The sequence below is a fragment of the Musca domestica genome, unplaced genomic scaffold (assembly GCF_030504385.1).
Source record: "Musca domestica strain aabys unplaced genomic scaffold, Musca_domestica.polishedcontigs.V.1.1 31, whole genome shotgun sequence".
Taxonomy (NCBI): domain Eukaryota; kingdom Metazoa; phylum Arthropoda; class Insecta; order Diptera; family Muscidae; genus Musca; species Musca domestica.
In genome coordinates this window covers 5,086,568-5,112,042 of record NW_026712309.1, presented here as the reverse complement: position 1 = coordinate 5,112,042, position 25,475 = coordinate 5,086,568, and positions in this window count along the sequence as shown.

Below are 25,475 nucleotides of genomic sequence, written 5' to 3'. Positions count from 1 at the left end.
ATTTGTGTAAAAATGTTTTCCGTTGTTTACCGATGATAGGATTATGTTTCGCAAGAAAGAGAAGCCGGTTTATGAGAATGCCGTCTCAGTTTAATTTTCAGCTTCAGCCACTTGAGCAACGATAGTTTTAAAAATGGCACCAAAAAATTAGATGAAAAGTAGGCGAGAATGCTGTCTCACTCTAAATTTTCAATTCAGCAATATTCCTTATCGCTTATAAAAATGGCTTCGATTCTTTCGCAAAATGACGGAGTAATGGCTGACAGTAAAAAGGCGGGCAAACAAAATCCAAATGCACTTGGGTAAAATGGAGCAAAAATTGTAGGTTAAAAAGACACAAGTGTCCTGTCACGGTCGCCAATGTTTGAGGATTGCCTATTTTGACAACCCCGGAATATGTTTCATATGTAATTAAACACACTCCTAACTCAAGGGTTCGACTTGAGTATGTAAATTGACTTACTCTGGGCAATTGTGTTGTCTATAGGGCCACTTACGACAAAGGTGTTTTAATACACCTCTCCGCCTTTAATCTGACCACGGTTATCCAACAGCAAGTAGAATTCTCTGAGCAAGTTCTTTCTCCTGGAAGAGCAATTTGTCCAAATATTTTCTTCCTCTGTTGAGACACGCCAAAATTCTCGCCTTCGTTTAGTTCCACTTTTAGCTTAATTTTTATGCAATTTTCTCCAAAATTAATTTGCAATTTTTACTCAACCACTGTGTTGGGTTATTTTTTACTTTTTTGTTTGCCTCTAGCCCGTCACCAAATTAAAACACTTCTTCACTCTTCAATTGTTTCAAATAAGAATGTTTTATTTCTTTTCTATTCTGGTTTAACAACCAAAAGAATAGCGGGGCAATATTTTTTGCATTGAATAGCAGCAGAGCGATCAGCAGAGGCAGAGCAATAACATAAACATAGATGATGCACTCAACGTATGTATGTATGTTTGTACGTATGTGCGTTCTCTGCCTATTACTTGATCGTCTGACTGCTCATCCATATTTACAATAACAATGCTAGTTATGATGGATTCTCTTTAGGGCGAATTCAAAGTAAATAATAGAAAAGGGAAAACAGAAAAAATAGTAAGGTGGCTCTTGTAGCGTTGAAATATTAAATAATGAAAATAATTAATTTAAATAATTTTATGATTTCAAAAATGCTCTTTGATTAACAAATTAAATTTAAATAATATTAACAAATCATTTGAGTGATTTAACATCCCGGGCCCCATTGAAACCCTGGTTTCAATCAAAAAACCGTCTGCTCCTGGAATAAGTTTGGTAACACGACCGATGGCCCATTTCATGGGAGGAACATTGTCTTCGTGTATGAGCACCATATCGTTGACTTGAAGATTTTGTTGTGGGTTTTTCCAGCGATAACGATTTTGTAACTCAGCCAAGTATTCTGCGTGCCACCTGCTCCAGAAATGAGACTTTATGGCTGAGATTCGTTGCCACTGTTGAAGATGAGAAATGTCAGAGTCATATTTTATCTTCTCTGGAATACACTGCAACGGGCAACCAATGAGTAAATGCCCTGGAGTAAGCGCTTCTAAGTCGTTGGGATCTGTGGATATCTGGCAGATAGGACGGGAATTTAAAATTGCCTCTATTTCAACAAGGGCTGTGCATAGCTCTTCAAATGTAAGACGAGCACTAGGGAGCGTTCTGAGCAAGTGGCCTTTAGCTGATTTCACAGCAGCTTCCCATAGTCCACCAAAATGAGGAGCTCTGGGAGGAATGAAGGAAAATTCTATGAACTTCGCAGATGATTAATGAGCAACTGCATCCTTATTTTTGTCGAGGTGGAAAAATTTATGAAAATCACTCAATTTCCTTTCTGCTCCAACAAAATTGGTAGCGTTATCGCAATAAATTCTTGACGGTACACCTCTGCGGCCAGTAAACCGTTTTAATGCTGCTATGAAGGCCTCGCTGGACAAGTCGGATACCGCTTCTAGGTGTACTGCCTTTGATGCGAAACAAACGAAGACAGCAATGTAGGATTTTGATGGAGCTTTCCCTCGAATCCTGAGATACGTTGGTATGGGACCAGCAAAATCAACTCCAACAACATCAAATGGGCGGAAACCGGTAACTCGATCCTTGGGTAAGTTGCCCATTACCTGAGTGAGTAATTTCGGTTTGTATCTTGTGCAATGTATGCACTGATGAACCACCTTTCGGGCCAAAGACCGACAATTGACAATCCAAAATTGCTGCTGAACCAAAGATACTAAGGCTTTTGGACCAGCATGGTAATTAGAGCGATGAATGTAGATCACCATGATTTTTACGAAGGTATCGGTTTTGGGCAGGACCAAAGGAAACTTCATCTCTGGTGTAAGCTCGGCATTTAATAATCGGCCGCCAACTCTTATTAATTGCACTCCAGAGACATCTTCTATAAATGGAGCCAATGATGACAGCTGACCAGAGACAAATCCATGCTTTGATATTTCAAGGAATTCCTCCGAAAAATAATGTTGTTGAATGCACCAGACTATCCTATGGAGAGAATGTGTCAACTCATCTGGAGATATAGAGGGCAAGTGGAGCGATTTCCTTGAACGAATTCGAAATATATATGAGAATATTCTGAGACATTTTAAATAGTTACTGAATTTATGGACTGCTTTTAGGATATAGGGTAAGTCCTCCTTTTTTGTTACCAATGTAATTTTTCTTCCTTCAAGATGCATGTCCGTTTCGCTTAGACTTGGGCCAGAATAATTTGGCCAATTGAAAGATGTGCCCATAAGGAAGGAAGGGCCTACGAACCAAGGTGAAACCAGTATATCGGAGACAGAACAACTTCTGGATACTAAATCAGCGGGATTGTGTTCAGTAGGAACATATTGCCATAGGACATCAGGGCAAGTTTCTTGAATCTCAGCTACTCTGTTACCCACAAAAGTAGACAAGGTTGAAGAGTGGGAATTAATCCAATGAAGAGTAATCTGAGAATCCGACCAGAAGTAGATTTGGGAAATCGGGAAGTTAAAATATTGCTTTAATTGGCTCCAGAAGGTTGCGAGTAAATGAGCAGCACACAACTCTAATCGAGGCAATGTTCTCGTTTTCAAAGGCGCAACTCTTGACTTTGATGCGATTAAATTTACTGATATGTTTCCCAAAGAATCTTCACAGCGAAGATATAAACAGCAACCATATGCCTTTATTGAAGCATCTCCAAATCCATGGACCTCTATGTTAGTTGAATTTGGTAGTCGAATGTATCGAGGAATCTGTACTTGAGACAATTTATTGTAATCAGCCATGATGGATTCCCAAGCTGATTCAATTTCTTGAGGAACTGATTCATCCCAATCACATTTTATGATCCAAAGATGTTGGAGCAATATTTTTGACCTGATGATGAGAGGGCTTATTAAACCCATTGGGTCAAAGAGCGTCGACGTCAGGGAAAGAATGTTTCTTTTCGTATTATGTGCATACGTTTTGGATGGGCGAAACTCAAAGTGGAATGTGTCATTATCTGAGTGCCATGTCATACCCAAAGTACTTGTGACGTCATCATTTAGCTTCATTTCCTTTACTTCATCTTCACTTGAGACATAACCTGGGTAATTGCTATGCCATTTTGAGAGTGAAAATTTCGAGTAAGATAAAATTTCGGTGACTTCTTTCTTAATGCGTTTTAAAGATACAAGGTCATCCGCTCCAGTAACCATATCGTCGACATAAAAATCATTCATTATTATGTCTTTTCCTACTTCGTATGGGTTGGGAAAACGTTCTGCGGCATAATGTAGACTTCGAATTGCGAGATATGGTGCCGAAGCTGTCCCGTATGTAACGGTGTTGAGGGCAAATGTTTTTATCGGTTTGGTGGAGTCATCTCTCCACAGTATAAGCTGAAGTTGTCTATCCTCAGGGTGAACCAAAACCTGGCGATACATTTTGACGATATCAGCTGTCATTCCGTAACGATGACACCTGAAACGAAGCAGAGTAATTAATAAATTGTTCTGGATTGTTGGACCCACCATCATAATTTCATTCAGGGATGTTTGTGAAGAGGTTCGACATGATGCGTCGAAAACAACACGCAACTTGGTCGACACACTGCTGGGGCGAAGAACACAGTGATGTGGTATGTAATAGTTGGGAACTGAAATATTAGTGTCGTCCACCTGAGACATATGGCCCAATTCCTCATATTCTTTAAGAAATTGTGAGTAATCCTCTTTTAATTCAGGGTTTTTGTTCAATTTTCTCTCTATGGAAAAGAAACGACGCAGGGCAATGTCTCGTGAATCGCCAAGCACATTTGGGTCACCTTTAAAGGGTAATCTCACCATTAAGCGTCCATCCGATTGAACTGATACATTTTTCACAAAATGGTCTTCACATACTTTTTGTTCTCGGGACATATTTTGGCATTTGCTTTCAACGACGTCAATTTTCCATAGCATTTCAATATTTTTATTTATCTCTTGGAAAATATCTTTGTGTTGTACAATGGAGTAAGTAGACCTTTGTGATGATATTGCCGTTTGACTTGTATACTTTCCAGAGACAATCCATCCCAAGAGAGTTTTTTGTAAAGTGGGCAAATTTTCTCCAAGTTTAATTTGACCAACGGATAAGAGCGAAAAAAATGATTCTGCCCCGAGTAAAATATCGATTCCTCGTCGACGATGAAATTCTGGATCAGCTAGCTCTATGTTGGAGGGCAAATTGAAATCATTAACGGAAAGATTCTCGTCAGGATGATAACCAGTAATATTGCGAGAAACCAGGAACTCTAATGACATATTGAAGTTATTAAGACGAGATCTTATTGTCGTTTGTGTTTTATGAGTGACTCTCAACTTCGAAGAGCCAACTCCAGAGACATCTGTTGAATTTGTGCATTTCTTGAGATTAAGAGATTTGCATAATGTCTCACTTATGAAGTTAACTTGAGAGCAAGAGTCAAGCAGAGCACGGCCCAGTTGATATTTTCCCTCTGAGTCACGAACCAATACTAATGCAGTAGCAAGAATAACAGCACTCATTTGGGGACTGGGTTTGTTTTGAAAGGTGCTATGTGTAGCAGCAGATGATGATGACGTTTCTTCTTCTTTCTGGGGACAGGTTGGTTCTAATTGCTTATGAAGAAGCGAGTGATGACGTTGTTTACAAAATCTACATGAATATTTTGAGGGGCATTGTATGTAACCATGCCCTTTTGATAAACAGTTGAGGCAAAGTTTTTGTTGTTTAGCTTGTTCAATTCGTTGATTAGGAGTAAGAACGATGAACCGCTGACAAGTTGATATCATATGACCCGATTTGGAGCAATGACTGCACACAAAATCTTGAGCCACATTTTTTGTTACGAATGAATGTTGTTTTTGATTATTACTATGTGAGTAATTTGTTGTTATGGTAGGGTTATGCTGTTTTGAAGACCGTCGGCACTGTGCGTCCAATTGCTGACAACGCTTGTCCAACATGGAGCAACATTCAGTCCAAGAGGGTAATTTAGAGTAATCGATGTATTCATCCCATCGTTGTTTGGTTTCAGAATCAACCTTGCTCATTGCGAGATGAATTATGAAGGCATCACAAATTTGTTCAAAGGAGCCAAGGGATTTCAAAGAGCTATAGAGAGCAGAAATTGTATCCACAATATTTCTCAATTGCTTTGGAACAGGTTTATTGGACTTCGGAAGTTCAAACATTGATGTCACATTTTCAAGAAAGATTAGTGTGTCATTATCGTACCGTTCCTTCAATCTTTTAAGGGCACTAGAGTAATTTTCATCAGTGACTTGGAATGCCTTTATGGTTGCAAGCGCTTCCCCACTAAGACACGAGAGTAAGTGGTTGAATTTTTCCGAAGTAGAAATATTTGGGTCATTGTGGACCAAATTGTTAAACGTATTTATAAAGTTCTTATATTCCAGATATTTCCCGTCAAACTTCGGTAATTTTAAGCTGGGTAATCTATTAGATGGGACATGAGGCAACACAAAAGATTGATCAGTTACACTAGGACGTCTATCTTGCCCAATTTGAGTAAGAATTTTAGTTTTAATTGAAACATATAGTTCCTCAATTTCGGCTCTTCCATTATCTCTGGGAGACAATCTTTCTATCTGACTTTGGTAGTAAGAAGCTTGCTTGTAGTGGGATTCTACAATTCCCAACCGACACTCAAGTTCTGTATGGGACAATGAAGTGTTGGATTCAATTATATTTTTAATTCGGGTCATACTCCCCTTTGACGAGCCACGTTGTTGTTTCAATTCCTCAATGGTTGTGTCCCTTTGGGAACCTTGGACTTGTTCATCAGTCATTTGGAATTATAATTTTTTATAAATTTGTGTAAAAATGTTTTCCGTTGTTTACCGATGATAGGATTATGTTTCGCAAGAAAGAGAAGCCGGTTTATGAGAATGCCGTCTCAGTTTAATTTTCAGCTTCAGCCACTTGAGCAACGATAGTTTAAAAAATGGCACCAAAAAATTAGATGAAAAGTAGGCGAGAATGCTGTCTCACTCTAAATTTTCAATTCAGCAATATTCCTTATCGCTTATAAAAATGGCTTCGATTCTTTCGCAAAATGACGGAGTAATGGCTGACAGTAAAAAGGCGGGCAAACAAAATCCAAATGCACTTGGGTAAAATGGAGCAAAAATTGTAGGTTAAAAAGACACAAGTGTCCTGTCACGGTCGCCAATGTTTGAGGATTGCCTATTTTGACAACCCCGGAATATGTTTCATATGTAATTAAACACACTCCTAACTCAAGGGTTCGACTTGAGTATGTAAATTGACTTACTCTGGGCAATTGTGTTGTCTATAGGGCCACTTACGACAAAGGTGTTTTAATACACCTCTCCGCCTTTAATCTGACCACGGTTATCCAACAGCAAGTAGAATTCCCTGAGCAAGTTCTTTCTCCTGGAAGAGCAATTTGTCCAAATATTTTCTTCCTCTGTTGAGACACGCCAAAATTCTCGCCTTCGTTTAGTTCCACTTTTAGCTTAATTTTTATGCAATTTTCTCCAAAATTAATTTGCAATTTTTACTCAACCACTGTGTTGGGTTATTTTTTACTTTTTTGTTTGCCTCTAGCCCGTCACCAAATTAAAACACTTCTTCACTCTTCAATTGTTTCAAATAAGAATGTTTTATTTCTTTTCTATTCTGGTTTAACAACCAAAAGAATAGCGGGGCAATATTTTTTGCATTGAATAGCAGCAGAGCGATCAGCAGAGGCAGAGCAATAACATAAACAGAGATGATGCACTCAACGTATGTATGTATGTTTGTACGTATGTGCGTTCTCTGCCTATTACTTGATCGTCTGACTGCTCATCCTATTTACAATAACAATGCTAGTTATGATGGATTCTCTTTAGGGCGAATTCAAAGTAAATAATAGAAAAGGGAAAACAGAAAAAATAGTAAGGTGGCTCTTGTAGCGTTGAAATATTAAATAATGAAAATAATTAATTTAAATAATTTTATGATTTCAAAAATGCTCTTTGATTAACAAATTAAATTTAAATAATATTAACAAATCATTTGAGTGATTTAACACATGGGATGCATAGATAATCCTCCGTATCAGTATTATTGGTATTAGTGATAAAATCCAAAAAAAAAATATATAATAATAAAAAATGTTTCTCTCTTCATAGAAAGCATTCCAAAGTCATGTCCTTTAAAACTATTATATTTAAATAAAATATATCCATGTGGAATATTATAAAAATAAATATTTTTTTTACTTCTGTACAATATAACATGGTTTCAAGGAAATGCGTGTAAATTAATTTTTCGACCTTGTTGTTTGCAATAGAAGAAAATAAATGATAAAGAGGAACCGACTAAATTAAGTTTTTAAATTGTTCTCGTGCTTTGTGGCTTGGCTTGTCAGCAATACTATATATACAATACTAATGAAAGTGAATACAGTTACAATTAAAAGAAAAACTAAAAAAAGTTATATTTCCACACGGAATAGATTGACAACAAGCATGGAAGAGATTTATGGTAAAAAAAAATATTTCTACAGAAAGTGGATGAAATGAACAACGTAAGCTCCCTAGACAGCAAAAAGACTTATTTAAAGTGAATGTACCAGAATTATTTAAATCATTTTGATTGTTTGTAACTTGAAACAAACAAGGCCATAATATGTATGTGTGCGTAAAATTACCGTAAAGACCTCTGATATATCGGGATTTTTATAAAAAAAATGGTTTGGTGCTTTTTAAGGATATCTGTTTTGATAACAGCGAAGTAATAACAGACATATATTATAAGCGTTTTACTTCAATTCTGTAATCTGTGAACTAAACCTGTGCATTCGTACCGACCTCGACCTTTTGCTTTTCATCACCGACATCGTCTAACACGTTGGAAATATTTTCTAACGTTGATTTGAAGGTAGCTTCATCATGTGCCCCAGTCAATATTTGGACTACGTCCATGGTTTTAGTATATTTTACTCATTCATTCAGATTATTTGAATCATTTTGCGAAATGAGAATAAATTGAGATCGAACATGTCCAGACAAATCGACTTATGTACTATATACTCGTATATCATCTTCAAGACATTTGGAGTCGATCTAGCGATGTTCGTCCGTCCGTCTGTCTGTCTGGCTGGTTGGTGCGCACGATACCTCTCGAAGGGAGTATCCGATTTGGTCCAAACTTGGTACATCGTAATATTTTTGTCAAACTTAGATGGAGTTCGGAGATGGGCAATATCTATCCACTCCTTCTAGTACCTCCCCCAAAATTTTTCAAAAAATATATTTTTTGCACAGAAAGAGAAAGGATGATCCAAATTTTGCTCCAACTTTGCAAATCCAAATATTTGCAACAGTGCTAGGTCAAGTGCGAAAAATTAACAAATAATTACAACTCTTATAAAATGTGAAGTAAGAGTCCGATTGTTTTCAAATTTCACACATCCCAATATTTTTAATAACCCAAGATCTTGTGTTAAGATGGTATACATCGGTCCAATCCTTCTGGAACCTCCCCCACAAAAGGTCGAAATTTTCAAAAAATACATTTTCTTTGCAAATTCTAATATTTGCGTCAGTTCTAGCTCAGATGCGAAAATGGACAATATCGATCCACTCCATCAAGTACCTCCCCCACAAAGGGTCAAAATTTTGAATAGTTACAACTCTTATAAAATGTGATGTAAGAGTTCGATTGTCTTCAAATTTCAAACACCCAAAATTTTTATAAACACAAGATCTGGTGTTAAGATGGAAGATATCGGTCCACTCCTTTTAGTACCTTCCCCGCAAAAGATCAAAATTGTGAATATCCATTAAGCTCATAAAACGCGAAATTAACATCCGATTCCACTTTGACTTGACAGCACTGAATATTTCTATCAACACAGGATAGGTAGAGATCAGTTCTTTCCTTCTGGTACCTCCCCCACATAGGGTTCAATATTTTTCAAAACAAAACGCTGAGGAAGAAAGCAAAATAAGCTTTCAACTCTCTTCAGATTTCACACATACAAATATTTTTGTTAACGCAAGAACTGTCGTGAAGTTCATATATATCTGCGAACACCTTCTTCTACCTCACCCACAAAGGGACACAATTTTCATTAATTTTATCTGTCATAACTTGCGAAACAATTCAGCGATTCTTTATAACTTCCTATATCTAAACATTTCTCTTAACCAGAATTCTGATATGAATATGTAATTTATCGAAATTTATGATTTTGCATAAAATTGGATATAAGTTCGATTTCCTTCAAATTTTGCACATACTAATATATTTTTATTTGTATTAGATGAAGTATGCAAATGGAACAATTTAGTGGACCACAACTGTTACCTCACGCATATTTCCACATTTTCTATATTTTCAAAATTTGCACAAATCTCATATAAAGAATAGGAAGTAGTCGATCTCCAAATCTTGCACGTTTTAATATTTATATCAGTCTTAGGTCAGATACGAATTGGTCAATATTGGCCAACTTCGGAACCTTCCCAGTTAATGGGCAACTGTTTGAATAATCATAACTCAAGGCTGGGGGTATACATTTGTCGGGAAAACCGGCTGATACTATTTTACTTGTTGGATGAAAATTCAATTGGCAAATATGAAATTGAATCGACCGTTTTAGGAGTTTTAAGGCAATGCACAGCGATCCGAAGACATGACAATAATCAATAATCTGAATACAATAAATTATCTCAACATATCAAATTTTAATATTCCTACAATTTTTTTACCTTTGCCACATTTGGCAACCCATAGAAGGGAATATTGATTTTTTTATAATTTTGGAGATACATGAAGTACTCACTGCAGCATAGTCAGTGTTTTATGTGTTATAGTTAGATTGAATGTTTTAATTAAGTTATTATATTTTTTCGATATTTTTATTCAAAGAATATTTATATTTTCACTTCTTCGCAGTATACTCTTAAAAGAGGTTAAGTTCTACTACATAGGGCATATATCTGCATTTGTGGATCCTATTAGCGTTTCAAAATATCACTTTAACCTTTAAAATACGGCAATTGTGGAGGTACCTTTATGTGGAATGTATACCAAAGAGTGAGTATTTTTCACAATTCTTTGCAGGAAGGTATATATTCAGAATATATTCAGGGTCCTATGGGAGCTATATCAAAAACGTGTTCAATGTTGACAGATTTTTGGCAAATCAATTTGTTACCCTATCCCAAACAAGAATGATAAATTTCAGCAAAATTGATTGAAAACATACGGTAAAATCCTTAAAAGGAGCAAAATCGAGGGTGGTGTTCTATCGAAGTTACATCAAATTGTGGACCCATATTAGCATTATTTTGCAAGGACTTTTGGTATCCAATAAAAATACCAGATGTTAAATTTCAGATCATTTCAATCCAAAATGTACCTAAAATCTTAAAATTTCTTTAAATCGGAAGGAACCGTTATGTATGAAATATGTATAAACGAGGACCAATCTGGCTCAATGGTATGATTACATTGAGAGTCATTATGGAGCTACTCCAAAAAATCAGATCGATCGAAACATTTTTGTCACACCTTCCCATACATGTGGGACCGCTGTGCACTGGTCACATATAGGAAACTATATATGGATCTTCCTATCTCGCCGAGCTGAGTCGATCCAGCTATGTATTTCCGTCCGTCCGTCCGTCTGTCCATGTTAATTTGTAATCACACTACAGGTTGCAATTATGGCCCGATCTTCGCGAAATGTGATTTTTTCAATTTCATTTACTATTTTTCATTTTCTAAAGTTTTTCTACACAGTTTGCAACACTATGCTCTCAATTACCAATCCTCACGAAATTTAGCATAAGGGTAGGGTTGGGATCAGAATTAAAGCCTATTGATTTGAAGATGTACATTTAGGGGTTCAAATGGACCAACAAAATTATTTTTTTTTTCTAATTTTGCAATAGCTCTCCAGGTCACAATTGAAAACCAATCGACACGGAATTTTGCATGAGAAGAGAGTTAAGGACAGGGGAGAAGCCCAGCATTTTGGATGATCATTGGATTATATTTAGTTAAAAAATGGACTACAACTTTGGTGTAAAATACCTAACAACACGACAGAGCGCGTAAATATTGGGCAAATGCCGCTGGTCAAATAGCTAAGGGTTACATCTGGGCTCTGACATCACTTCAAAAACAAAGTCTTCCAAAATAGATTTGCCTTTGCTTATTTGTCTTTTACAGTGTATAAAGCTAGATTTACTGAGACAAATCATAAACAATTCTCAATTAGTCTTTAATATTCACTTTAAATTCACTCTGTCTGGGTGTAGAAAATATACGTGTCCTTCTTGAATTTAATGTCACACATTTTCTTTTAAATTTAAACAAAAGCTTTCTCTTAAACACTTTTTTAAAATCAATATTCAAAAATGTGTCTTCATTTTCACCTTATATGTAGCAGTTTTATCACATACACATATTCATACAAACACACACATACAATATTATTCCATCGTCGTGCAAATGACTTTGCAACACTTTTAAAAAACTCATTTTATTTTCTTTCACTTCTATGCTGTTTTTTTTTTTTTTTTTCTTACAGACTCTAGGTTTCTACATTGGAAATTGGATTCGACAAACAAATTTGGTGACATTTGAAAGTCATTAACATTTATGTCTCGCAAGAGTGCTTTCAAAATGAAGGAATTTTTTTGTGGTGACAAACAAGTAGAGCGAAGTAAATAGGGCGAGAATAAACGAACCTTGTGCCTCCTAAAATGCGGGAAATTATATTAAAACCACATCGGTTGGTAAATGTCGCTAAGTACTAATGTAATGTAATTGATGCATTGCATTATATAGTATATCGTTACATAACAGATATATCTAGTTAATAGTTACTTTATCTAGAAAATGTATCTGGAATAACAAATAAACTGCAATTGGATAGTATCAAAAAGTCGACCTAAAACGTTTCTACCCATATACGAGTATGCTAAACTTGCTATAGCAAGCGCACGCAACTTCGTCAGCGAAAAGTCCACCTTAAAATTCTGCATTTTGGTATTTCTTGATTATTTCTTGGACATACATCGTACTAATACATCGTACTAACGTTTCAAGTTCAAATTTTTCCTTTGTCGAAAATGATAATCGGAAAATGACTACTTCTTGCACGAAAAAGTTACTCAAAATTTTCCGTTTCGAAGTTTATCATATTAGTTAAAACCTTGAACAATGGTTAAATATCAATTCTAAATATATTACCATACTTTTCGTACAGTTATACTACGAATATCTAAAATCACCTTCTTCCCTCAACTACACCAACAGTGTTCTCCATATCAAATTTCAGAATTTCAGCACTGTCCCTTCACCTTAATATCAAATTTCAGGATTTCAGCTCCTTAATTTCCCCATTAACAAATTTGGTACAACAATAGTACACATATATATAACCAGATCCTTCTCCCCACTTCAGATACCAACTGTGACATCCATATCAAATTTCAAGATTTAAGCTTCATTCCTTCACCCAACAATAAATATCGTAGTATTTAGTGCTTCTTGTACAATTAAAGTACACATTTTCAAAATCAACTCTTTAACACATGCTTACCACCAACAGGGAAATTTTCAAAATTCCAGCTTCATCAGTTCACCCTAAATTAAACTTTTCAAAATTTTGTACCATTTAGCGCAGTTCGCAAACTTAGTACACATTTCCAAAACCTCCATCATACATCAAACACACTTTCCAATTATGATTCTCATACCAAGTTTCAAGTTCACATAATACCATTTTAGAATATTTAGTAATAGTTTGCTGCATCTATCCTGCACTCCATCAGTATACAATTTATTCAATTTTTAGTACATCTTACTTTTCTATTTTAGTACTAAGTACGAATTTCCACAATCCCAGCAAAACTCCAAGATTATAGATTTAGCCGTTTCGTCTGAGCGTTGATTCTCGGTCATCCAGTCAGTCAGTTATTTCATTAATTAAATATTTAGAGAATACAAACAATTCGATTTTAATTTGTAGTTGAAATCTTATACAGATATTCTTTTAACTTTATAATGATCGGTAAAATATGTTTACATTTCAAATTCAACTGCTTAAATTAAGCAAAACCAATTGCTGAATGTTTATACGGTAAAAATCAATTTGATCCTTAGACTTTCATAATACCTCCGTCGATGAAATCCGCTTTAGGGCATTTGGAGTCAATCCACCATGTCCGTCTGCCTTTATCGTATATGATACAAACTTTCCACATTGCAATATTTTTATAAAACTTATATCGACTCGTTTTTCAACCCCATAACATGATCATGATCTTAGTTTAAGTTCTCTGAGTCGATCGAGTGTTTAACACATACGCGTTCTAGAATTTAAGCTGATCAAGAAAATATAAACATCATAGAGCCAAATAAAATGATTGTTTCGATATGTTACTAACGAAATGATAAACATAATATACACTCCATATTATGTATGTCGGAAGGTGTAAAACAATGCTTTTATGGATAGGTTTTAATCGAAGTCAGTGTTCGTGCATTGCTAATGTGCGTGTATTTAATGCAAGTTATTTAATAACGAAAACATTAACAATTTCACAATGTGTGCTCCAACACTTATTAAATAAACAACCGATAGACTTGAATATTTCTTGGGTTATTGCATATTTTTACTGTTTTGTCGTATCCTATCGACCTTTCCTTGCATAAATAAAACAACAAATGGTTCAGCAGCCAGAGTTTCTCTTATTCTCTGTTTCCTACTTCCACAAATGTTTCGAAGTCAATAAATGATGAAAAGCTTTCATCGTCAGTATGTCATAAACTCTTTAATAACAAAAGTAAGTAAAAAAGGTTTCCAATATTTTGTTTCCTCATTCGGCTTGACACGAAATTAGCCCTCACGTTAATTGGAAAAAGTTGGAATTATGCAATCACATTGCTGGATTGTGTTATCAACATGCTCCTGCTTCTTAACATTAGCAATTCATGTTGTCTAGTTTTTTTGCAAATTGAAAACTTTTAGGAAAAAAAATCTAGTCGAAGAAGTTTTTAGATTAAAGATGGTTAGCATGTAGATTAAAAAATATAGGAAATGTAAGAGTTTTTTGAGAGATAGAGAGTCTCACATTTTAGATATAAATGAGCATATAGTAGAAGTTGTAGGTTATAGTAGAAGTTGCAGGTGAATTTCCCTGAGCTGTAACCAAGAGACATTCACAAGACTAGGAAAAACGAGCAACGAGGGATATCGTTGACATCAAAAACACTAGGTCTAAAGTATCTTAGTATCGGTCAGCTTCATAGTAGATTATAAATTTTGTCCATCCCTCTTCGACCTTACAGAGTCACTTGCATCCCACTTGTATACTCTAGATCTAACTCTACGGTGACCAGATATGAATTCCATCGAGATTCGGATATCTAGCATGCTAAGGGAGAAATATACGTTCTACGATCCAATAAAGTCTGCCAGATGAATTTGGCCTATTAAATTCTTTCGATAGGAACTTTCGATAGGACTGTGAGCCTGTATGTAGCACTTCATCAGATATTGCAATGTCAAACAGAATACAATTGAGTTTAATATCGTTCCAAGTAGGTAAATACACCTTCTAGCAATCTCATTTCTAATGGGGCGGGGTTTTTTTTACTTACATTAGTTGTCGAATAAATTTCGATCGAATTTCGATTTTGATAAAAACTACTGGAGTCTAATTTCAAAATTCTATATTTCGTAGTTTTTGCAAATATAATATTTGACCTTTATCCAAAATTGTGGTCTTGTTCTCTGACCTAAGTCTCAGCTTTTGCAAAAGGTCCAGTAAGGAAAGGTTAAAAGTTGAGGGGGGGCGAATATATGATACCCTACACCACTATGAATATTAAGTAACAAATAAACGTTTATAACAACTAAAAATTTTTATTTAATTTTTTTTATTATTTATTTATATTTTATTTATTTATTTATTCATTTATTTATTTTTATACCCTCCACCATACATAGTATGATGGGTATATTAAGTTCGTCATTCCGTTTGTAACTCATCGAAATAATCATTTTAGACCCAACAAAGTGTATATATTCTATTCTAAGACGATTTAGCCCTGTCCGTCCATCTGTCCGTCCGTCCGTCTTTCCGTCTGTTGTAATCACGCTACAGGCTAAACGAATTAAGATAGAAACCTAAAAGTTTGCCCAGATCTCTATTTTGTCTGCAGGCAGGTCAAGTTCGAAGATGGGCTATATCGGTATGGGGATAGCCCCCATATAACGGTACCCCAGATATCCGGTATTTTGATGATTTTAGCCACATTTTTCAATGGAATTGTATGAAAATCCACACAGGCAGTTCTCTAAGAGCACTTTATCTCTTGGCAGAGAATTATCTATATAGGTTAACGATATCGTATATCCCCCATATAACGGTACACCCCGATATTCGGTATTTTGATGATTTTAGCCACATTTTTAAACGGAATTGTCTGAAAATCCACACAAGGAGTTATTTGTGAGAACTTTATCCCTAGACATAGATTTGTCTATATAGGTAAACAATATCGTTTATCCCCCCATATATCGGCACCTTCAGAGATTTTAACAGAATTTTTAATGGATTTTATTTTTATTTTTTGAAAATGTCCTAATTCGTACCAAATGGTGGAAGGTATTCAAAGTTTGGCCCTGCCGAACTTACCTCTTTTTTACTTGTTTTTTTTTATTTATTTATTTTATTTTATTTTACTTTTTTTTGGTGCGTACTATGACTTTAGACCAGTGGTGAATTGGAGTCAAAGGGAATTAATATCTGGAAATTATATCTGACTCCTATATCGATCTCCACAAAATTTGACGGAGACATTGTACCTCTCGGACCAAATACCATTGCTATAGAGTGCAAAAAAGAGTTCGAGAGGGATTATATTAAAAAAAGTTAAAAAAAAAACTTTAAGTTCGACTGGAGCGAACTTTTAGTACACTCCACCATTGGGTAAAGACTACTTCGTAGGTAAATGTGACTAGAATTATTCAATTACAGAATATCAGTGGGTACCGTTATATGTGCGGTATAGAAAAACGTGAACCTATGTATGCAAAGAGTGGCAAAAATCTTCAAAATACTGAATATTTGGAGATACCCTTATATGTCGACTATACCAAAACGTGGACCGATGTATCTCATTTTCAATATCAACCATCCAAATTTTGAAGCTTTACGTCAAATAATGTCGACTGTATCGTGATTTAAACAGACAGGCAAAAAGTAGTTATAGTTATAAAAAAATAAAACAAAATGTAATAATATAGTGATAACTTTACACATCCTAATAGTTTTGTCAAACTTAGACCAAGCCCGAAGATAATAATATCGACCCACTCATTCGCCTTGTAATGCTTAAAAATTAATAAAATTATAAAAATTAAGTGTCACAACGAAAGTGACGACATAGCTGATTTAAACTTATGACAGGTTTAAAGTTTAAATATGGACAATATCGTTTAAAAATTCAGTTGATTTAAACCGTGGTCCTCGGTATGCAGCCAACTAGAAGTTGCCGTCTTATCGTTAAAAACCAATAACCCGTTTTCCTACTGTAGCGCTATAACAGATGTATGCATGGGAAGCAATGTGGTTGTTGTGGACAAAAAATCCATCACTACACAAAACAAGCTTTGCTGTGAAAAATATTTGCTAAGAGAACTTGAGTCGAACTTGGTTGGTTTCTGGTGTGTAATTCGCATATGCATCATCGCAACAAGTACGAAATAAAGAAAGGCCATTGTAAGCTATCATCCTCACCAGATATGTTTGAAAAGCCGCTTAGCCAACGGCAAAACGAGACGTATAGTGTTGATTGTGTGATGGCGTCCCTCTGACATTCCTTTGCACTGCAAATTTCAGATCATTAAGATCGCCTCGAAAGGGAAATAAAGAAAAAAATCGGTGACACCTCCAGGTACCTCGCATACAATAGTTCGAAGTTTCAAACTTAACTCAAGTGCAATTATCCACTCCACTTGTACCTCCCCAATAAGGTGTCGAAATTTTGAACATTTATAGCTCTTATAAATGCGAAATGTTTCAACGTTTGTCTCCAAACTATGCACATGCAAAGATTTCTGTCATACCTATCCCCACAAAAAATAATAATTTGAAAACTGGAGAACATCACATTATTTCGGCCGGCAGAACTTTTAATATCATCAACCATTTGGAAGGAACAATTCCGGCGAATAATGTAGATCAAATGGGCAATAAAACCATCACACTCTGCCCGGTATTTGCTTGAGGTGATCGACATTTTGGTACTTTTTAGTGCCAACTTTGCTTTCCAAAATACTCCAGACACAATAGTCCAACGGATTGGTATCCGGAGATCCATTGTGCGCTGGAAATGAAGCGAGGAACCTCATTTTGTAACAATTCTTGGGTGGCGCGTGTTGAGTGCAATGGTGCTGAGTCCTGTTGGTATGTCCAAGGTTTGCAGCCAAAATGTTTGCGTGCCCATGGCTTTAGTACACCCTCCAGAATATTTTCGCGATAATATTCGGCATTTATTCTGATTCCACGGTCAATGAATACGAGCGGAGAGCGACCCTCGGCTGTTATGGCGGCCCACACCATCACCATGGCTGACGCTTGAGTTCTGGTGGCCAACCGAAGGTGCGAGTAAACACAATAATTTTGTTTGTTTACAAACTGCTGGACAACGAATGTTTACTCATCGGAGAAAACCAAATTCGGCAGTTCACCACTTACGGCCAAGCGAAGCAACTCTTTAGCTCTTTTGAGTCTATTTTCTTCCAGTTGCGGTGTAAATTCTTACATTTTTTGAAATTTCAATGGCTTTACCCCGAGCTCATTTTTCAATATTTGCCGAATGGACTATTGCGATATGTTCAGCTCACGAGCCATTTTTCGGCCACTGCGATGCGGGTTTCGATCAAGTCGCTTCTGTACTTTTCGAACCATATCTGCTGATGTTGCTGTTTTCTTCCGTCCACTTCCTTGACGTCGGGCCACGCTTCCAGTATCACGATAACGAGCGATGGTACGAGACACCAAAGATTTATTCTCATTTAAATGCTGGAGTGCTCTAACGATAGCCACTTGTGGTTTTCCAGCCAAATATAAAGAAATCACACTATCACGCTTTAATATGTTAGCAGGACGACTGATAATATTAAACGTGTATAGATGTCACTCAAGTTTTTATTTTCCTTTTCTGCATTTTCTTGTTTTGATGACCTACTAACGCATCACCCACATATTTAACAACCCAATTTAAGCTATTCGCAATTAAAAATTGTTAAATGACAGAATATATCGTTTTTTATTGTTGACGGTAATTTAAATATAATTGTCGGTTTATACTTAAAGCTAATTAGAGATAAAAAGCGTGGAATAAGGTTCTTTGGTAGATATATACTTATTGGTTTCACTGCCTCAGCACATCTATTATTTATTGTCAATAAATAAAGGCATTTCAAAATTGCATCCACAATTCATGTCACGAGAACTATGTAGTTTTTTTGTAGGCCAAATAAACGAACCCAAATTACGAAATTGTGTTCAATGTAGTTAACAATCACATTTAAATGATGTCCCAAAATTTTAAGGATTTCGGAAACAATCGATTTTTCACATATCGGAAAGTATGAAAATTTCAACTGTCCGTTTTTAAGAATTTATTTTTGTATAAAAGTAAACCGCATCTTAAGTCTTCATAACCGAAAAATAAATATTGGTAACACCGGAATTTCGAACTTGCTTAAAATAACGTTTCAAACATTTGAGCAAGCATTTTACAACCGCAACATACTTTTTCATGTCTTCACAAAAAATTTCAAATATAAAACAAATGTTCTAAGGACACAATGGCTTTTAATTTACAAACGATTATCTGAACGTGCATATCATGTGACATCAATGGAGCAATTGTTTCTTCGCTGACAAACCAACGACTTGAGGTCGATGCTAGCGGCACAGTTCAGAGACATCTACAGAAATAGAACCCCAGTTTGCGTTCCCAGCATGGCTGCCATTTCTTTTGTATTCCTTCATTTGGTTGCCAAGCCATCATTACTTTTTTTAGATTCCGTCACATCTTTAGAAGTAAATCATTTTAATGTCGTTGCGACGTGGCAAAGGACAATTTGCCTACTCAAGTCATTGACTTCGTCGGTGTGGAACGATGTGACCTTGGAAATGATTATTCATTTCAAATATCGTGATGCTATTTTTATTACGTCCATTATCTATTTTGAAGATGATAATGATCAGCGAATATATACTTTTTTATATATTATTAAAGAAAATGTACAATACTTAAATTGGGAAATTATAAAGTTTATAAGACAAATTAAAAGTTATAAGACAAAGTCTAATATCGCTTGCTACGAACATATAGATCGTAAGTTTTAAAAGTCATTGGAGAGGAAGAAAACATGTTTTAATTGCTTCCGTTCGAACCTAGCGTACATATGTGTTAACAACTGTATAAACTTTACGAAAACATAAGTCTATGTTTATACACGATTTCCAATAAAAAAAAAACACTTTCGAACATATTGGGCCAATTTCAAGTCAAAAATAATTACTTAAAACCTGGCTATAAAATACACTGGATTATGAAAGTAAAGATGATTTTAAAAGACATATGTATCGAATATTAGAAAGTTTGCATTTAAAATATACCTATTTTGGCCCACTCCCGGAGAAGCGCTTGCTTGAGCTGATCGACACTTTGGTATTTTTTAGTGCCAACCTTGTTTTTCAAAATACTCCAGACACAATAGTCCAAGGGATAGTAATTCGAAAATTTTGGTGGCCATTGTGCGCTGGAAATGAAGCAAGGAACTTCATTTTGTAACCATTCTTGGGTGGCGCGTACTGAGTGCGATGGTGTTAAGTCCTGTTGGAATGTCCGAGGTCAGCCGCCAAAATGTTTGCGTGTCCAAGGTTTTAATACACCCTCCAGTATATTTTCGCGATAATATTCGGCATTTATTCTGATGTCACGGTCGATTAATACGAGCGGAGAGCGACCATCGGCGGTTATGGCGGCACACACCGTCACCGTGGTCGGCGCCGGGGCTTGAGTTCTGGTGGGCAAGTAAACACGATCATTTTGTTTGTTTATTTACTGCTGTACAACAAATGTTTTCTCATCGAAGAAAACCAAATCGGCAGTTTTCCATTTCGGCCAAGCGAAGCAGCTCTTTTGAGTCTATTTTCTTTCCGTTGCAGTGTAAGTTCTTGCACTTTTTGAAATTTCAATGGCTTTACCCTGAGCTCATTTTCAATATTTGCCGAATTGAATATTGCGATATGTTCAGCCATTTTCGGTCACTGCGACGCGGGTTTCGATCAAGTCGGTTCTTTACTTAACCAGTCATTTCTTTAAGATCCATTTCTGCTGATGTTGCTGTTTTATTCCGTCCACTTCCTTGACTTTCTTGACAGTATTACGGTAACGAGCGATGGTACGAGACACAAAAGATTTATTCACTTTTTTATGCTGGAGTGCTCTAACGATAGCCACTTGTGGTTTTCCAGCCAAATATAAAGTAATCACACTACCACGCTTCATTTCCATCACGAATAACTTTTGTTCTGGAAAATTCTCAACAAAATGCTTTTGTACGCTTGTAAACAATATAATGAGCTGTCACAGGAATTATTTTAACAGCTGTCAGACGAGTGGCATAGAAATGATAGCAGTCTGAAGTTGGTTGCAGTTTTCATACCTCACCCTGTATAGGTATTTTCCACCTCACCCTGTACGAGTGGCTTAGAAATGATTGCAGTCTGAAGTTGGCTGCAGTTTTTTCGTCTCACCCTGTATATGTTTCATCCGATTTTGTATTTAACTCCTCACACCCGAAAAATGCTCACCACGGCAACGATATATCTATTGAGATACAAATAAATGCCTCTGCTAAATTTAACAGAGATCAGTTCTGGATATAGCTCCTTCCTTCACGTTTATTGGGACTAAAAAGTGTAATATCAGCTTAAATGGGACGCATTTTGATGAATACCGGTTTATACGCAAATGCCACCGCAAATTTCATAGAAATCGAATCAGATGAATACTGATTTCTCACATATATTAGTTTATTTCGACTTTAAATTATAACTGCTTTAAATCCTTAATACGCTTTCAAAATCAATCATAGTAGGTATGTTTTACTTTTCACAAATTCTCCATAAAAAGTTTATTTGTTATGGGTAGCTCCACTAAATGTACAAAGTGTGGGGTATCATGAAGTCGGCCCCGCCCGGCTTTAAGCCTTTCTTTACTGGTTTCACACAAACTTGTGGTTCATTTCATCAGCTAAATATTATCCGGTGTCCATCCAAATTGCTAGTCTTCATCGCTGCTGTAAGCTCTAACCACAAAAAAATTCCAAGTCTATTGGTCCTTAGTTGTGAACTGTAGGGCGACTGCAAAATCTAGATAATTACTGGGTTTTTGGTCCATTTTAAACCCAAAATATTTTGAGAACATCTTTTTAAACTATAGGCTTCTGTTCTGATTCTAACCTTACCCCCATTCAATTTCGTGAAGATCGGACTATAAAAATATTACAAAATTTTAATATTTTAAGTAAAGTTGAAAAATCTTATGCGATAAAAAATATGCCAAAAAAATGTCACAAAATATTAAAGAAAAATATTCACATTTTTTAGTATGAAAGTAGGACGTGCTACCTTAAACAAACATAAAGCAGAAGTAACATGAAATCTGCTGTTTGAGTAAAATCAATAAATCGACTTGTTTTCTGATCAGATATACTTTCTCTTTTGAGCTTTCACGATTGTACACAAGCAGTTTCATTGGCATTCTCCAAATATTATAAAGAATGATTTTTAGAAAAAACACATCAAATTAAGACAAAATGCATGAAACCTGTAATGTTTGAAGTAATCTTCATTACGAAAATGTTGACGGCGACTAGGCCTCAAATGGCCCACCCGCTTAGTTTTGGCATACTCTTTCCAACATTTCGACCAGTGTCTCACGAATAAATCCGTCAATGTTGTCTTCCAAAGCGTCAATTGACGCGGGCTCGTCTACATAGAAATGAGCTTTAACATAGCTCCAAAAAATAGTCTAAAACCAGTAAGGAAAGGTCAAAAGTCGGGCGTTGCCGATAATATGATATCCTACACAACTATGCTTATTTAGTAGAGCTCACGAAACAAAAAAGTTAATATTGCGAATTTATGTGAAGCAGATCAAACCAATAGTGCATGGTATGACTTCGATGGGAATAATATTACAACAAACAAGTAAAAAAGCTGTAAGTTCGGCGGGCCGAACTTTTAATACTCTCCACCATTTGGTACAAATTTGGCAATTTTCAAAAAAAAATAAATAAATAAATTCCGTTAGAAATTCTGTTAAAATCTTAAAAATACCGAATGCCTATACGACGTCGTGGACCTGCATTGGCAACTTTTGTCATAAGTTATTACAATATTTACATGCGAAACTTGAAGAAAAATCTGTTTATAATGTAGCTAAAATCATCAAAATACCGAATATCGGGGGGGTACCGTTATATGGTGGCTATACGAAGACGTGGACCTGCACAGACAATTTTCTGGCATGGGCTGAAGTATTCATTTCGAACTTCACATGCGAAATTTGAAACAATCCCGGCAAATAATGTCGCTAAAATCATCATAATACCGAATATCGGGGGGTACCGTTATATGGGGGCTATACGATATCGTGGACCGATATAGGCCATCTTCGAACTTGACCTGTCTGCAGACAATAGACAGATCAGTGCTTTCTATCTTAATTAAGACGGACAAACAGAAGGGCGGACAGGGCTATATTGTCTTAGAATCTTATGTTGATCAAAAATATATATTCTTTGTTGGGTCTAAAATTAGTATTTAGATGAGTTACAAACGGACGAACTTAATATACGTTCCATACTATGCATTGTGTGTATTGATCTTGACAAAAGTTTAAACATTTATTTCTGAGCTATATCTGATATCAAAGATTATTGTTGTGGAGTGCATATTACGCATGTGAGGGACTTAGAACCCCAAATTGGATGAAAATATATAGGAGGTATATTTAAATTTCAACCGATTCTCACCAATTTCAATAGAGTTTGTCCTTGGGCCTTGCTTGGAAAATTTCATCGCATAAATTGACTCAGAAAGTGATTCAATAGATCCTCAAAAGTGATTCTCGCTTCCTTCTCCGTGTTACAAACAAATGCACAAAGACATAATAACCCTACCACTACGTGGTGTAGGGTATCAATAGTCTTGGGAGCCAATTCTCTCCAAATCTCAAACGTGGAATAAAATGTTCACCGAATTCGTCTCTCAATAAGTCCATTGTTATGCGTGACATGTGGGCATCGTCTTGTTGAAACCACATATCGTAGTTTCTCAACCTCAACCTTAATCTCTTGCATTTTGGGGAAACAAAGTTGTATACCATCTGACGGTAGCGTTCACTATTCACAGTTACGTTAGAATTCACACCATATTGGAAGAAGTGTTGACTGATTTTCAGTCCAAAAAAAAGAGGCAAGCGATGAACTTCCTTAGCAAAGCACGAATTTTAATAATAAAATTCAAGCGTTGTTCGTTTGTAAGACGATACAAAGTTAAATTATAGACAAAACTATAGATATTTGACAGTGAAACAAAAAGTTAAAGTATAAATTATAGATAAAGCTATTGATTTTTGACAGTGAAACAAAACCCGAAATATGCGCGAGCTGCAACCATGATTTAGGTTGCCAAAAATGTAATAGCTAAAAAATCGCCCTTTTATATTGCGGAATTGGAGATGTACTCTTCTGTTGTGATATTTTGCTCAGTTCCTCATATTATATTACTTTTTATACCCTCCACCAAAAACGGTATGGAGGGTATATTATGTTCGTCATTCCGTTTGTAACTCATCGAAATAATCATTTTAGGCCCAACAAAGTATATATATTATTGATCAGCGTAAAATTCTAAGACGATTTAGCCCTGTCCGTCCGTCCGTCCGTCTCTTGTAATTACGCTACAGTCTAAACGAATTAAGATAGGAAGCTAAAATTTTGCACAGATCTCTCTTTTGTCTGCAGGCAGGTCAAGTTCGAAGATGGGCTATATCGGTTCACGATATCGTATAGCCCCCATATAACGGTACCCCCCGATATTCGGTATTTTGATGATTTTACCCACATTTTTCAACGTAATTGTCTGAAAATCCACACAAGGAGTTCCTTGTGGGTACTTTATACCTCGTCAGAGAATTGTCCATATAGGTCCACGATATCGTATAGCCCCCATGTAACGGTACCCCCCGATATTCGGTATTTTGATGATTTTACCCACATTTTTCAACGGAATTGTCTGAAAATCCACACAAGGAGTTCCTTGTGGGTACTTTATACCTCGGCAGAGAATTATTTATATAGGTCCAAAATGTCGTATAGCCCCCATATAACGGTACCCCCCGATATTCGGTATTTTGAAGATTTTACCCACATTTTTCATCGGAATTGTCTGAAAATCCACACAAGGAGTTCCTTGTGGGTACTTTATACCCCGGCAGAGAATTATTTATATAGATCCACGATATTGTATAGCCCTCATATAACGGTACCCCCGATATTCGGTATTTTCATGTTTTTAGCCATATTTTTCAACGGAATGGTCACATGGGGTTCTTTGTACACAAGTGGTTCTTTGTGAGCACTTTACCCACCGACAGAGAATTCTCTATATAGGTTAACGATAACATATAGCTCCCATATAACGGTACCCCGCGATATTCGGTATTTTGATGATTTTAGCCACATTTTCCAATCGTATTGTCTGAAAATCCACACACGGAGTTCCTTGTGAGTACTTTACACGCAGACATAGATTTGTCTTTATAGGTCCACAATATCGTATATCCCCCCACATATCGGTACCTTCCTA